At 38.3% G+C, this 14,403-nt stretch overlaps 1 long non-coding RNA gene across 1 annotated transcript in view; it reads left to right on the forward strand.

Annotated features, from left to right (window-relative positions):
• Positions 1-3,280: 3,280 nt before the first annotated feature.
• LOC129058537 (uncharacterized) overlaps positions 3,281-14,403 on the forward strand; it is a 278,101-nt gene continuing 266,978 nt past the window's right edge. Inside the window, exon 1 of the long non-coding RNA XR_010139163.1 lies at positions 3,281-4,880. This is a non-coding gene — a long non-coding RNA (uncharacterized LOC129058537). The remainder of the gene's footprint in view (positions 4,881-14,403) is intronic.

Below are 14,403 nucleotides of genomic sequence, written 5' to 3' on the forward strand. Positions count from 1 at the left end.
TTGCTTTGTGGAAGAACAGTTGACTGTAAGTATTTGGCATTAATTTCTGGGTTCTGTATTCTGTTCCATTGTTCAATATGCCTATTTTCATACCAGTACCATGCTGGCTTGGTGACTGTGTCCTTATAGTTTGAAGTTGGATAATGTAATGCCTCCAAATGTGTTCTTTTTGCTTAGTCTTGCTTTGGCTATGTGGGCTTATTCTTGGTTCCATATGAATTTTAGGATTTTTTTTCTAGTTCTATGAAGAATGATGGTAGTGTTTTGATGGGAATTGTATTGAATTTGTAGATTGCTTGTGGCAGTATGGTCATTTTCACTATATTGATGCTACCCATTCATGAGCAGGAGATGTGTTTCCATTTGTTTGTGTCATCTATGTTTTCTTTTGTTTTTTTTTTTTGAGATGGAGTCTCACTCTGTCACCCAGGCTGGAATGCAGTGGCATGATCTCATCTCACTGCAACCTCCACCTCCAGGGTTCAAGCAATTCTCCTGTCTCAGCCTCCTCAGTAGCTGGGATTACAGGTGTGTGCTACCACACCCAGCTAATTTTTGTATATTTATTAGAGACAGGATTTCACCATGTAGGCCAGGCTGATCTTGAATTCCTGACCTCAGGCGACCCACCTGCTTCAGCCTCCCAACGTGCTGGGATTACAGGCATGAGCCACCATGCCTGGCCATCATCTATGTTTTCTTTCAGCAGTATTTTGTAGTTTTCCTTATAGAGATCTTTCACCTCCTTGGTTAAGTATATTCCTATTTTTTTTTTGGATGCCCTTTATTTCTTTGTCTTGTCTAATTGCTCTGGCTAGGACTTTCAGCACTATGTTGAATAGAGGTGGTGAAAGTGGGCATCCTTGTCTTGTTCCAATTCTCATGGAGAATGCTTTCAACTTTGTCCCATTCAATGTAATGTTGGCTGTGAGTTTGTCGGCTTGTCATAGATGGCTTTTGTTACCTTAAGGTATGTCCCTTCTATGCTGATTTTGCTGAGGGTTTTATTAATAAAGGAATGCTGGATTTTGCCAAATGCTTTTCCTATGTCTGTTGTGATCATGTGATTTTTGTTTTTAATTGTGTTTGACATTTGAGTTGCAGTTGTAAAACTATCCTTGCATCCCTGGTATGAAACCCACTTGATCATGGTGGATTACCTTTTTTGATATGCTGTTGGATTTGGTTAGCTAGCATTTTGTTGAGAATGTTTGCATCTACGTTCATCATGGACATTAGTCTATAGTATTCTTTTTTTATGATATGTCCTTTCCTGGTTTTGATATTAGGGTGATGCTGGTTTCATAGAATGATGTAGGGAGGATTCCCTCTTTCTTTTTTGGAATAGTGTCAATAGGACTGGTACCAATTCTTCTTCGACTGTCTAATAGAATTCAGCTGTGAATCCATCTGGTCCTGAACTTTTTGTTGTTGGTAACTAATTACCATTTCAACCTCACTGCTTGTTGGTCTGTTCAGAGTTTCTATTTCTTCCTGGTTTAATCAAGGATGGTTGTGTATTTCCAGGAATTTACCCATCCCCTCTAGGTTTTCTAGTCTATGTGTGCAAAGGTGTTCATAGTAGCTTTGAATGATATTTTGTATTTCTGTGATATCAGTTGTATTAATATTTCCCTTTTGGTTTCTAATTGAGCTTATTTTAGTCTTCTCTCTTCTTTTCTTGGTTAATCTTGCTATTGATCTATCAATTTTATTTTATCTTTTCAAAGAACCAGCTTTTTGTTTCATTTATCTTTTGTATTGTTTTCTTTTTGTTTCAATTACATTTAGTTCTGCTCTGATCTTGGTTATTTATTTTCTTCTGCTATTTTTTTCTTGTTTCTTTAGCTCCTTGAGGTGTGACCTTAGATTGTCTGTGTGTGCTCTTTCAGACTTTTTGATGTAGGCATTTAATGCTATGAACTTTCCTATTAGCACCACTTTTGCTGTATCCCAGAGATTTTGATAGGTTGTGTCACTATTATCATTCAGTTCAAAGAATTTTTAAATTTCCATCTTGATTTCATTGTTGACCCAGTGATCTCTCAGGATCAGGTTATTTAATATCCATGTATTTGCCTGGTTTTGGGGGTTTGTTCTGGAGTTTATTTACAGTTTTATTTCACTGTGGTCTGAGAGTTCTCAATATAATTTTCATTTTCTTAAATTTGTTGAGAACTGTTTTATGACCTCTCATATGGTCTATCTTGGAGAATGTTCCATGTGCTGATGAATAGAATGTATATTCTGTAGCAGTTGGGTAGAATGTTACATAAATAATTTTTAAGTATATTTGTTCTAGGGTACAGTTTCCACTGTTTCTTTATTGACTTTCTGTCTTGATGACCTGTCTAGGTGCTGTCAGTGGAGTACTATTATTGTGTTGCTGTTCATCTCATTTCTTAGGTATAGTAGTAATTGTTTTATAAATTTGGGAGTTCCAGTGTTAGGTGCATATATATTTAGAATTGTGATATTTTCCAGTTGGTCAAATTCTTTTATCATTATATAACATCCCTCTTTGTCTTTTAAAACTGCTCTGCTTTAACGTTTGTTTTGTCTGATATAAGAATAGCTACTCCTGCTCACTTTTAGTGTCCATTTTCATGGAATAACTTTTTCCAACCCTTTACCTTAAGTTTATGTGAGCCTTTATGTGTCAGGTGAGTCTCTTGAAGACAGCAGATACTTGGTTGGTGAGTTCTTATCCATTCTGCCATTCTGTATCTTTTAAGTGGAGCATCTAGGCCATTTATGTTCAATGTTAGTGTTGAGATATGAGGTACTATTCTATTCATCAAGCTGTTTGTTGCCTTAATACCCTGTTTCTTTTTTTTTCACTGTGTTATTGTATTATAGGGCCTGTGAGATTTATACTTAAAGGATATTCTATTTTGGTTTATTTCAAGGATTCGTTTCAAGATTTACAGTTCCTTTTAGACATTCTTATAGTGTTGGCTTGATAGTGGCAAATTCTCTCAGCATGTTTGATAAAGACTGTATCTTTCCTTCATTTATGAAGCTTAGTTTTGCTGAATACAAAATTCTTGGCTGATAATATGGAGGCTAAAGATAGGACCCCAGTCCTTTCTAGCTTTTATGGTTTCTGCTGAGAAATCTGCTGTTAATTTGATAGGTTTTACTTTGTGGGCTACCTGATGCTTTTGCCTCACAGCTCTAAATATTCTTTCCTTTGCTTTGACTTTAGATTACCTGATTACTATGTTCCTAGGTGATCTTTTTGGAATAAATTTTGTAGGTGTTCTTTGAGCTTCTTGTATTTGAATGTCTAGACCTCTAGCAAGACTAGAGGTTTTCTCGATTATTGCCTCAAATATGTTTTCCAAACTTTTAGATTTCTCTTCTCCCTTGGGAACATCAATTGTTCTTAGGTTTGGTTGTTTGACATAACCCCAAATTTTTTGGAGGCTTTGTTAATTTTTTAAAATTCTTTTTTCAAAATTCTTCTTTCTTTTTCTTTGTCATGATGGGTTAATTCAAAAGCCTTGTCTTTGAGCTCTGAAGTTCTTTCTTCTACTTGTTCAGTTCTATTGCTGAGACTTTCCAGTGCATTTTGCATTTCTCTAAGTGTGTCTTTGATTTCCAAAAGTTGTAATTGTTTTTTATTTATGCTGTCTATTTCACTGGAGATTTTTCCATTCACATTCTGTATCATTTTTTTGATTTCTTAAAGCTAGACTTCACCTTTCTCTGGTGCCTCCTTGATTGGCTTAATAATCAACCTTCTGAATTTTTTTTCTGGCAATTCAGAGATTTCATCTTGGTTTGGATCCATTGCTAGTGAGCTAGTGTGATCTTTTGGGGATGTTAAAGAATCTTGTTTTTTTCATATTACCAGAATTGTTTTTCTGGTTCCTTCTCATTTGGGTAGACTATGTCAGAAGGAAGATCTGGAACTCAAGGGGTGCTGTTCAGATTCTTGTGTCCCATGGGGGTTCTCTCTTGACTTGGTGCTCTCCCCTTTGCCCTAGGGATGGGGCTTCCTGAGAGCCAAACTGCAGTGATTGTTAGTTCTCTTCTGGATCTAGCCACCCAGTGGAGCTACTGGGCTTTGGGCTGGTACTGGGGAGTATCTGTAAAGAGTCTTTTGATGCGATTCATCTTCAGGTCTCTCAGCTTTGGATACCAACACCTACTCTGGTGGAGGTAGTAGGAGAATGAAGTAGACTCTGTGAGAGTCCTTGTTGTATTTTTATGTGTTTTGGTTTTTATATTTTTATGTGTGTTGGTTTTGTGTTGGCTGGCCTCCAGGAAGGAGGTAGCACTTTCAAGAGCACATCAGCTGCGATTGTATAAGGAGGATACAAGCTTGCCCTAGCGTCACCCTTGGATAAGTATTCAGGTGTCTTAGGCAGTAGGCGGGGTCATAGAGCTCCCAAAAGATTATGTTCTTTGTATTCTGGCTACCAGGGTGAGTAGAGAAAGACCATCAGGTGGGAGCAGGGTTAGGCATGTCTGGGCTTAGTCTCTCTTGGGCAGGGCTTGCTGTGGCTGCTGTGGCAGATTGGGGTGTGGTTCACAGGCCAGTGCGGTTATGTTCCTCGGGGGATTATGGCTGTCTGTTCTGCATCACACAGGTTGCCAGGGAAATGGGGGAAAGATGGCAGCCACAGACCTCACCCACCTCCCACTTAGCCCATGGCCTGAAAGGACAGTTTCACTCTCACCATGCCCCCAGCCCCACCCAAAAGCACTGAGTTTATTTCTAGGCAGCTGATGAGCAGGGCTGAGAACTTGCCCCAGGCTACAAGCGTCCCAGCTGAGAAAGCAAGCGGACTCACAGTTCCTCGGCTGCCCATGGAGCCTGCAGTGGCAATCAACTGTCTTCAATGCATTTGTGGATTCTCTCAGCTTTCCTGGTATGTTCCTGTGATAGTTCTTGGAGAAAAGTTAGCAATGTGGGTCTCCACATACTGCTCTGTCCCTCTGAGTAGGAGCTGCAAGTTCGTCCTGCTTCATGTCTACCACTCTCTCCTCTTTTTCTCATTTTAACAAGGAGGAGGAGCAGAATATCTACTTTTAATCGCTGTTGAAAGAACTAACCAAGATAACTCACAGAATATGTCTGGCCTAGAATAGAATTTTAATAAATATGAAGTATGTTTACCCTTCATTTTTGTTTATCAGAGGGAAAAGCATTCCCAGAGTTTTCTGAGTGATGATAGCAGAGGTAGGCATATAACCTCATCTTATTTTTAACTTTTAGTTTAGTTTTGGGGTACATGTGCAGGTTCATTATATAGGTGAATTATGTGTTGTCAGGATTTGGTGTACAGAGCATGTCATCACCCCAGTAATAAGCATAGTATCCAATAGGTAGATTTTCCTTACTCTTTTCCCACACACTAGGCACAGTGTCTTTTGTTCCCTTATTTATGTCCATGTGTACTGAATGTTTAGTTCCCACTTGTAAGTAAAGCATGTGGTATTTGGTTTCCTTTCCCTGTGTTAATTCACTTAGGAAAATGGCCTACAGCTCCATCCATGTTGCTGAAAAGGACATGATCTCATTCTTTTTTATGGCTGTGTAGTATTGCTTGATGTATATGTACCATTTTTTTAAATCTAGTCTACCATTGATGGGCATTTAGGTTGATTCCATATCTTTGTTATTGTGAATAGTGCTTCAGTGAACATACACGTGGATGTATGTTTATGGTAGAATGATTTATAACCCTTGGGGTATATACCCAACAATAGGATTATTGGGTCAAATGGTAATTCTAAGTTCTTTGAGAAATTGCGACACTGCTTTCCACAATGGCTGAACTAATTTTCATTCCAACCAGCAGTGCATAAAGTGTTCCCCTTTCTCCACAACCTTGACAGCATCTGTTATTTTTTGACTTTTTAGTAATAGCCATTCTGACTAGTGTGTGATGGTATCTTATTGGGGGTTTGACTTGTATTTCTATCTGTGGAAGACCAGATGGTTGTAAGGGTGTGGCATTATTTCTGGGCTATTAGTCTATGTGTCTGTTTCTGTACCAGGACCATGCTGTTCTGGTTATACTACAACATTGTAGTATAGTTTAAAATCATGTAACATGATACCTCCAGCTTTTTTGTTTTTGCACTATTCGAGTTCTCTGTCTTTTTCTTTTTGTTCTACATGAATCTCAAAATAGTTCTGTGAGGAAAGTCATTTGTAGTTTGATAGAAATAGTATTAAACCTTTAAATTGCTTAGGGAAGTATGGCCATTTTAACAATTTTGATTCTTCCTATCCATAAGCATGAATTGTTTTTTCACTTGTTTGTGTCATCTTTGATTTCTTTGAATAGTGTTTTGTAATTCTTGTTGGAGAGATCTTTCACTTCCTTAGTTAGTTGCATTTCTAGGTATTCTTTTTGTGGCTACAGTGAATGGCATTTTGCTTTTCATTTGGCTTTCAGGTTGAATGTTGTTGTACAGGAATGCTACTATTTTTTGTACATTGATTTTTTTTTGTATCCTCAAACTTTGCTGAAGTTGTTAGATCAAGGAGTTTTTGGGCAGAGACTGTTGGGTTTTCTAGGTATAAAATCATATCATCTGCAAACAGGTAGTTTGCCTTCATCTGTTCTTATTTGGATGCCCTTTATTTTTCTCTTGCCTTATTGTTCTGGCCAGAACTTCCAGTACTATGTTGAACAGAATTGAGGAGGGTGGGCATTCTTGTCTTGTTGTGGTTCTCAAGGGGACTGCTGTGAGCTTTTACCCATTTAGTATGATGTTGGCTGTGGGTTTATCATAGACAGCTCTTATTATTTTGAGATATGTTCCTTCAATGCCTAGTTTGTTGAGTGTTTTTAACACTTTGAATTTTATCAAAGGCCTTTTATGCATCTATTGAGATGATCATGTCCTTTTTTTCTGTTTATGAGTCATATTTATTGATTTGTGTGTGTTGAACCAAACTTGCATCCCAGGATTAAAACCTACTCGACTGTTGTGGAATAGCTTTTTGATGTGCTGCTGAATTTTGTTTGCTGGTATTTCACTGAGGATTTTTGCATTTGTGTTCATCAAGGATATTGGCCTAAAGTTTTCTTTTTTGTTGTTGTGTCTCTGCCAGGTATTGGTGTTAGGATGATGCTGTCCTCATAGAATGAATTAGGGAGGAATCCCTCCTTTTCAATTTTTGGAATAGTTTTAGTAAATCTAGTATCAGCTTTGCTTTGTACAGCTGGTGGAATTTGGCTGTAATTTCCTCTGGTCCTGGGCTTTTTATTGTTGGTAGCTTTCTATTACTGACTCAATTTTGAAACTCATTATTAGTCTGTTCAGGGATTCAATTTCTTCCTGGTTCAATCTTGGGAGGTTGTATGTTTCCAGGAATTTATCCATTTCTTCTAGATTTTCTAGTTTGCATGCACAGAGGTATTCATGGTAGTCTCTTAGGGTTTTTTATTTTTTTAATTTCCATGTGGTTGGTGGTAATGTCCCCTCTGTCACTTCTGATTGTGTTTATTTGGAATCTCTTTTTTCTTTATTAGTCTAGCTAGCAGTCTGCCAATCTTATGCATTCTTTCAAACATACATAGAAATTCATTGATCTTTTTTGTGGTTTTTCACATCTCAATTTCCTTCAGTTCAACTCTGTTTTTGGTTACTTTCTGCTGCTGGCTTTGGGGTTGGTTTACTCTTGTTTCTTTAGTTCCTCTAGGTGTGATATTAGGTTGTTAATTTGAGATCACTCTAATTTTATTATGTGAGCATTTAGTGCTATGAACAACCCTTTTTACATGGCTTTAGCTGTGGCCCAGAGATTCTGGTATATTGTTCCTTTTTTCTCATTTGTTTCAAAAAGCTTCTTGATTTCTGCCTTAATTTCATTGTTTACCTAAATGTCATTCTAGTGCAACTTGTTTAATTTTCATGTAATTGTATGGTTTTTAATCATTTATTATTTATTTCTATTTTATTGTGCTGTGGTCCAAGAATGTAGATGGTTTGATCTCACTTTTTAAAAATTTGCTGAGGATTGTTTTATGGCTGATTGTGTTGTCAATTTTAGAGTATGTGACATGTGAAAATGAGAAGAATGTATATATTCTGTTGTTTGGGGATGGAGAGGTCTGTAGATGTCTGTTGGGCTCATTTGATCAAATATCAAGTTCAGGTCCTGGATATCTTTATTAGATCATCAAGGCAGAAAACTAATACTGTCAGTTGGGCATCGAAGTCTCCCACTATTATTGATTGATTACCTAATCTCTTTGTGAGCCTCTAAGAACTTTATGAATCTGGGTGCTCCTGTGTTGGTGCATATATATTTAGGATAGTTAGATCTTCTTGTTGAATGAAACCCTTTACCATTACGTACTGCCCTTCTTTGCTTTTATTGTTTGTTATTGGTTTAAAATCTGTCCTGTCTGAAATTAGAAACCTCTTTTTTCTGTTTTTCATTTGCTTGGTAGATTTTTCTCCATCCCTTTACTTTGAGCCTATGGCTGTCATTGCAAGTGAGATGGGTTTCTTGTAGACCGCATATGGTTATGTCTTGCTCCTTTATCCAACTTTCCATTATGTGCCTTTTAATTGGGACATTTAACCCATTTATATTCAAAGTTAATATTGTGCAAGTGTGATCCTGTCATTGTGTTGTTAGCTGGTTATTCTGCAGAATTCATTGTGCGGTTACTTTATAGTATCGATGGTCTATGTACTTAAGTGTGTTTTTGTGGTGGCTGATAATCATCTTTCCTTTCCATATTTAACACTCCCTTTAGGACCTCTTGTAAGGACAGTCTAGTGGTAACAAATTCTATATACTTGGCTGAAAAGGATCATATTTCTTTGTTTTTGAAGCTTAGTTTGGCTGAATATGAAATGCTTGGTTGGAATTTCTTTTCTTTAATAATGCCGAATATAGGCCCCAATCTCTTCTGGCTTATAGGGTTTTTGCTGAAAGGTCCACTGTTAGCCTGATGAGGTTTCTTTTGTAGATGACATACACCTTCTCTCTAGCTGCCTTTAACATTTTTTCTTTCATTTCGACTTAGAGAATCTGATGACTATGTGTCTTGGGGATGGTTACCTTATATAGTACCATACAGGGATTCTTTGCATTTTCTAGATTTGAGTGTTGGCTTCTCTAGCAAGGTTGGGGAAATTTTGGGGGATGATACCCTCAAATATGTTTTGCAAGTTGTTTGCTTTCTCTCTCTCTCTTTCAGGGATGCCAATGTGTCATATATTTGGTCTCTTCACCTAATCTCATATTTCTTGGAGGATTTATTCATTCCTTATTTTTTATTTTTGTCTGAGTTATTTCAGAGAACCAATCTTTAAGCTCTAAGATTCTTTCCTCAGATTGGTGGTTCTGTTGTTAATATTGCAGTTGTATTATGCAATTCTTGAGTTTTTCAGCTCTGTCAGATCAGTTTCTTTTTGTTCTTAAAATGACTATTTCATCTTTTATCTTTTGCATTGTTTTATGGTATTCCTTAGATTCCTTGCATTGGGTTTTGATTTTCTCCAGAATGTTGATCTTTATTCCTATTCATATTCTGAATTCTATTTCTGACATTTCAGCCATTTCAGCCTGAGTAAGAACCATTTTTGGTGAAATAGTATAATAATTTGGAGGTCAGAAGACACTCTGGCTTTTTGAGTTGCCAGAGCTCTTATGCTGGTTTATTCTTATCTGTATAGGGCTGATGTTCCTTCAGTCTTTGAAATTGCTTTCCTTTGAATGGATCTTGCTTTTATCTTCTTTGGTGCCCTTGGGGGTTTGATTATGATATAAGGTGAGTTCAGTCAACTGGCTTCAATTCTAGTCTGTTCCCGGGTCTTGGAGGAGTCCTCTTTGATTACTGTCTCCATGCCACTGTTTTTTGGTTGTTTGTTTGTTTGTTTGTTTGTTTTGGTGGGAGGGGGGTTGTTCTGGTCCACAGGGCTCTCTCAGGTTAGGGGCCACAGTTGGTAGATGGGCTATATCCTTGCCAGGTCAGCGCTAATTTGCTATCCAAGTGCTTTCCAGGGAATACAGGTTGTGCCTGCCCAGAGTTCAGGCAAAAGTAGAATTATGGAAGCTCTAGCAGTTGTAGCTTGCCTGGCTATCAGCAGCAGAGGTGGTTGGGGGTTGCCCTCCCTGCCGTCCAGTCGCTTCTTGGGACACAGGAGGCTGCACCCACCTGCTGAGTTCACATAAAATTGGGACCACTAGGCTGGGAGCTCTAGCAGACATTGCAGGCTTGGCTACCAGTGGCAGGGGTAGGTGGCCTCACCCACTCTGCTATCTGAGCATTTCTCAGAGCCACCGGAGAAATGTATCATCTGGCAGAATCCACACAGCAGCAGTACCATTAGGCTAGAAGTTCTAGCAAGTTTTGCCTGCCTGGCTACCAGTGTGTAGGGGTCTCCTACCTTGCCACCCAGGAACTTCCTGGGACAACAGTAGCCTGTGGCTGCCAGCTGAGTTCAGGCCAAAGTAGGACAGCTGGGCTGGAAGCTGGCACCAATCCTTTCTGGTAAGGGAATGGGGTGGAGCAATCCTGTTGTTCCCAGGCACTATGATTGCAGACTCTAGTGAGGCTGTGTTGCCAGTGCTGGTCTACTCTGGGGCCCAAGTCTTGTAGAGATTTCCTTGAACTTAAGAGTTGCCCCCGCAGAATGTCCAGATGGCTCTCTACCCCAGTCTAGAAGGAAGGCTGCAGGAGGGATAGGGGGAGTCTCTCATTCCCAGGAGAGTTTCCCAGACAGTTTCCTGCGGAGAGTGGGGATCTCTCATTCACTCACCCTTTCCTGCTTTTGAGAGGTCCTCCCAGCTCTGCACTAAACTAATACAAGCTGGTTTCCAGCCTCACTCCTCTCTGCTCTCTCTGTTCCCCTGCTGCCTTGATGGAACCCGATGTAGTTTCTCAGATGACTGGCCTTTAGGGTCAATGTTTGCCAGCCCTCTTGTTTCTTCTCTGTGAGAGTGGCATACATAACTGCTTCTAGTTCACCACCTTGGCTTAACCCCCACCTCATCTTTCTCCTTCCCAATTTTTTCTTTCTTTTTTTTTTTAATTTTTTTTTTTATGAGATGAAGTCAGACTGTCACCCAGGCTGGGGTGCAGTGGTACGATCTCAGCTCACTGCAACCTCTACCTCCTGGGTCCAAATGATTCTCCCATCTCAGTGTTCCTGAGTAGCTGGGAATACAGGTGTGCACCACCACACCCAGCTAATTTTTGTATTTTTAGTAGAGACAGGGTTTTGCCATGTTTCCCAGGATGGTCTTGAACTTCTGAGCTCGAGAGATCTCCCCACCTTGGCCTCCCAAAGTACCGGGATTACAGGTATGAGTCACCGTGCCCAGCCTTTCCTTTCCAAACTTTATAGGAATGACCTATCCCTAGTAAGCTGTTTACAGATAGAAATAACAGCTCTCAACATTATTAACAAATCATTTTAAGGTAAACTCCATGAAGGGAGAACAATTAGATGTAAAAATAAAAATGGGCTGTTTGTCTATTTCACCACTATTTTTCCATACTCTTTCTAAATAACTAATAAATTATCTTGCTGTGTTTGAGCATTAGACTTAGACATTTGTGATTACAAAACCCCTCAACTAGTCATACATAACCAACCCTGAGTTCTGGCATTTTTCATAGGTTACTATTGGCACTTTCATTTTCTTGTGTAAATAAACTCAAGGCAATTTAATGACATCTCCCTCTATCAGCTTAAAACAGGATGAAAGGCACAATTCAATAACTTCCTCCCTATACCCAGGCTCCACACAATTTCCTGTTGCTATTTTGTGAAGAGACTTTGATATGGTTTGGTTCTATGTTTCCACCCAAATCTCGTCTCAAATTGTAATCCCCCACATGTTGAGGGAGGGACCTGGTGGGAGGTGGTTAGATGATGGGGGTGGATTTGCCTCTTGCTGTTATTATGATAGTGAATAACTTCTCATGAGATCTGATAGTTTCAAAGTGTGGCACCTCCCCACTTGCTTTCTCTCTCTCCTGCCACCATGTAAGAAGATGCTTGCTTCTCCTTTGCCTTCTGCCACGATTGTTTAAGTTTCAGGAAGTCCCACTAGCCAAGCGGAACTGTGAGTCAATTAAACTTCTTTTCTTTATAAATGACCCAGTCTCAGGTCATTTATAGCAGTGTGAAAACAGACTAATACAGATTTCTTGAACAATCTATTTTTTGTCATTTGTTTTCCCACCACCCCATGCTTCTTCACTACAAGTACCCTGTTCTTAAATACTCACATATCACAAATTTACTGCTTAAACATTGTTTTCTTTCAAGTTCCATGTGATTTATTTCTACAAAAGTGATAGGATTTGTGAATCTTTATTTTTTGAAATAAGTGCAATTTAAGAGAAAAATGAAAAGAAAACCACAAACATTTTTTGAACCATCTGAGAATAAGCTACATGTGATGTTTCCTGGAATATGTTGAATATTTCAGCCCATATTCTCCATGAACATTCACTTTGTTTATAGAATAATCATAGAATTACCATCAAAATCAAGAAATCAACATTACTACATTACTAACAGCCATTCAAGTTTTGCCAGATATCCCAGTAATGTCTTTTATAGCCAAAGGAATAAATAAGAGTCACATTTGGCCCACAGTTTCATATTATTTTAGGCTCTTTCAATTTGGAACAGTTCCTAGTCTTTCCTTGAAACTTTTTGAAGAGTGTAGGAGACTTATTTTTTAAAGAAAGTCCTTCAAGTTTATCTGATGTTTATTTCGTGATTGAATTCAGGCTATGCCTGTTTGGCAGGAATATCACACAAATGACTCCACATTCTTCTTGCATCTTATCAGGGAGTGCATGATTTCAATGTGACTCATCAATAATGATGTTCACTCCAATCACTTAAGGTGGTGTTTGCCAGGTTTCTTTACTATAATGTTTTTTCCCTTTTGTATTTAATAAATACAGTCATTCTTCAGCAACCTTGGGTGATTGGCTCCAGGACCACCTGTGAATACCAAAATCCACTGATACTCAGTTCCCTAACATAAAATAGTGGAGTGTTTGCTCATAAGAAGCTTGTCCAACTGGTGGCCCAGGATGGCTTTGAATGCATCCTAACACAAATTTGTATACTTTCTTAAAACATTGATTTTTTTTGCAATTTTTTGAAATTTTTTAGCTCATCAGTTATCATTAGTGTTAATATATTTTATATGTGGCCCAAGACAATTATTCTTCCAATATGGCCCAGGGAAACCCAAAGTTTGGACACTCCTGGCTTATAAGCTGTACACATCTTCCTATATACTTTAAATCATATCTAGATTACTTATAATACCTAATATGTCAAGGCTATATAAAATAGTCATATTGTATTGCTTAGGGAATAATGACAATATTTTAAAAGTTTGTATGTGTTTAGTACAAATGCAACCCTCCATTTTTTTCCTGAATATTTTCAACTTGTGGTCGGTTGGATACACAGATGTGGAACCTAGGGATCCAGAGAACTGACTGTGTTTGGGAAAATACATTGAGACTATATAAATACCCTGTTACCCATCAACTTTTTACCAACTACCACTGGCATTCATTTCTACATTAGTTAGAATTCTACTCTGAGGTAGTTGGTTTTTTCCCTTAGTTTCTTAATGTATTATCTTTCTTATATCCATATAGACTCATGGATTCCAATTTTATTTTCAGTGGATTATAAACCATTACTATAATTTACTTTGATGCTCAGATTGTCCCAGATTTGGTCAATGGGCATCACTTTGTTAGATCCAATGTCTAACATGACTCCACCATTCTTTGAACACATCCTTACACTCTGTCACAGCAAGACGTTTCAGGTTCTTTGTGTATTTTTCCTGTCCTAGGTCTAGAATTAATTCTATCTAAGAAATGCTGATTCTTTTTAGCAAATAATTGTTTTTATAAACCAAGATATAAGTGTAAGGTATGCTTATTGCTATCAGGTTTCTCATGGTGGACAGAATTTATATGTGGATATGTGTGTGCATACCCACATTAACGTCCATATTTCCCTATCTTTCTAATCTATCAAGCCACGAGTTAATATTATTCAGTTCCAATCTAACAACACAGTGCTCATTCTAGTTTTTTCTCTGTTTGTAACTCCCCCCTTCAATAGTGGGAAACCTGGCTGCTTTGATCCTCTCCTCTATTTTCTTTACTTAGTCTTCCTTCTTGGAGCCAGTCTTCCAAATCTCCTGGAGCACCACCTTTCTCACTTCCCTGGCACAGGCTTTGACCCTAATAACTTTCAAAAGACAAGACAGAAAGGTAGGCAGGCTAGCTGACTTCTAGTGCATTTGTATGTCAGTATTTTGAAGCATTGCACTATGGCAGATTTGACTATATGTATACATCTGGCTCTTTCCATCTCTTTTTTATTTCCATGCTATGACTGGGGTAGAAGCATCTTATA

Source organism: Pongo abelii, chromosome 2 (genome assembly GCF_028885655.2).
Source record: "Pongo abelii isolate AG06213 chromosome 2, NHGRI_mPonAbe1-v2.0_pri, whole genome shotgun sequence".
Lineage (NCBI taxonomy): Eukaryota > Metazoa > Chordata > Mammalia > Primates > Hominidae > Pongo > Pongo abelii.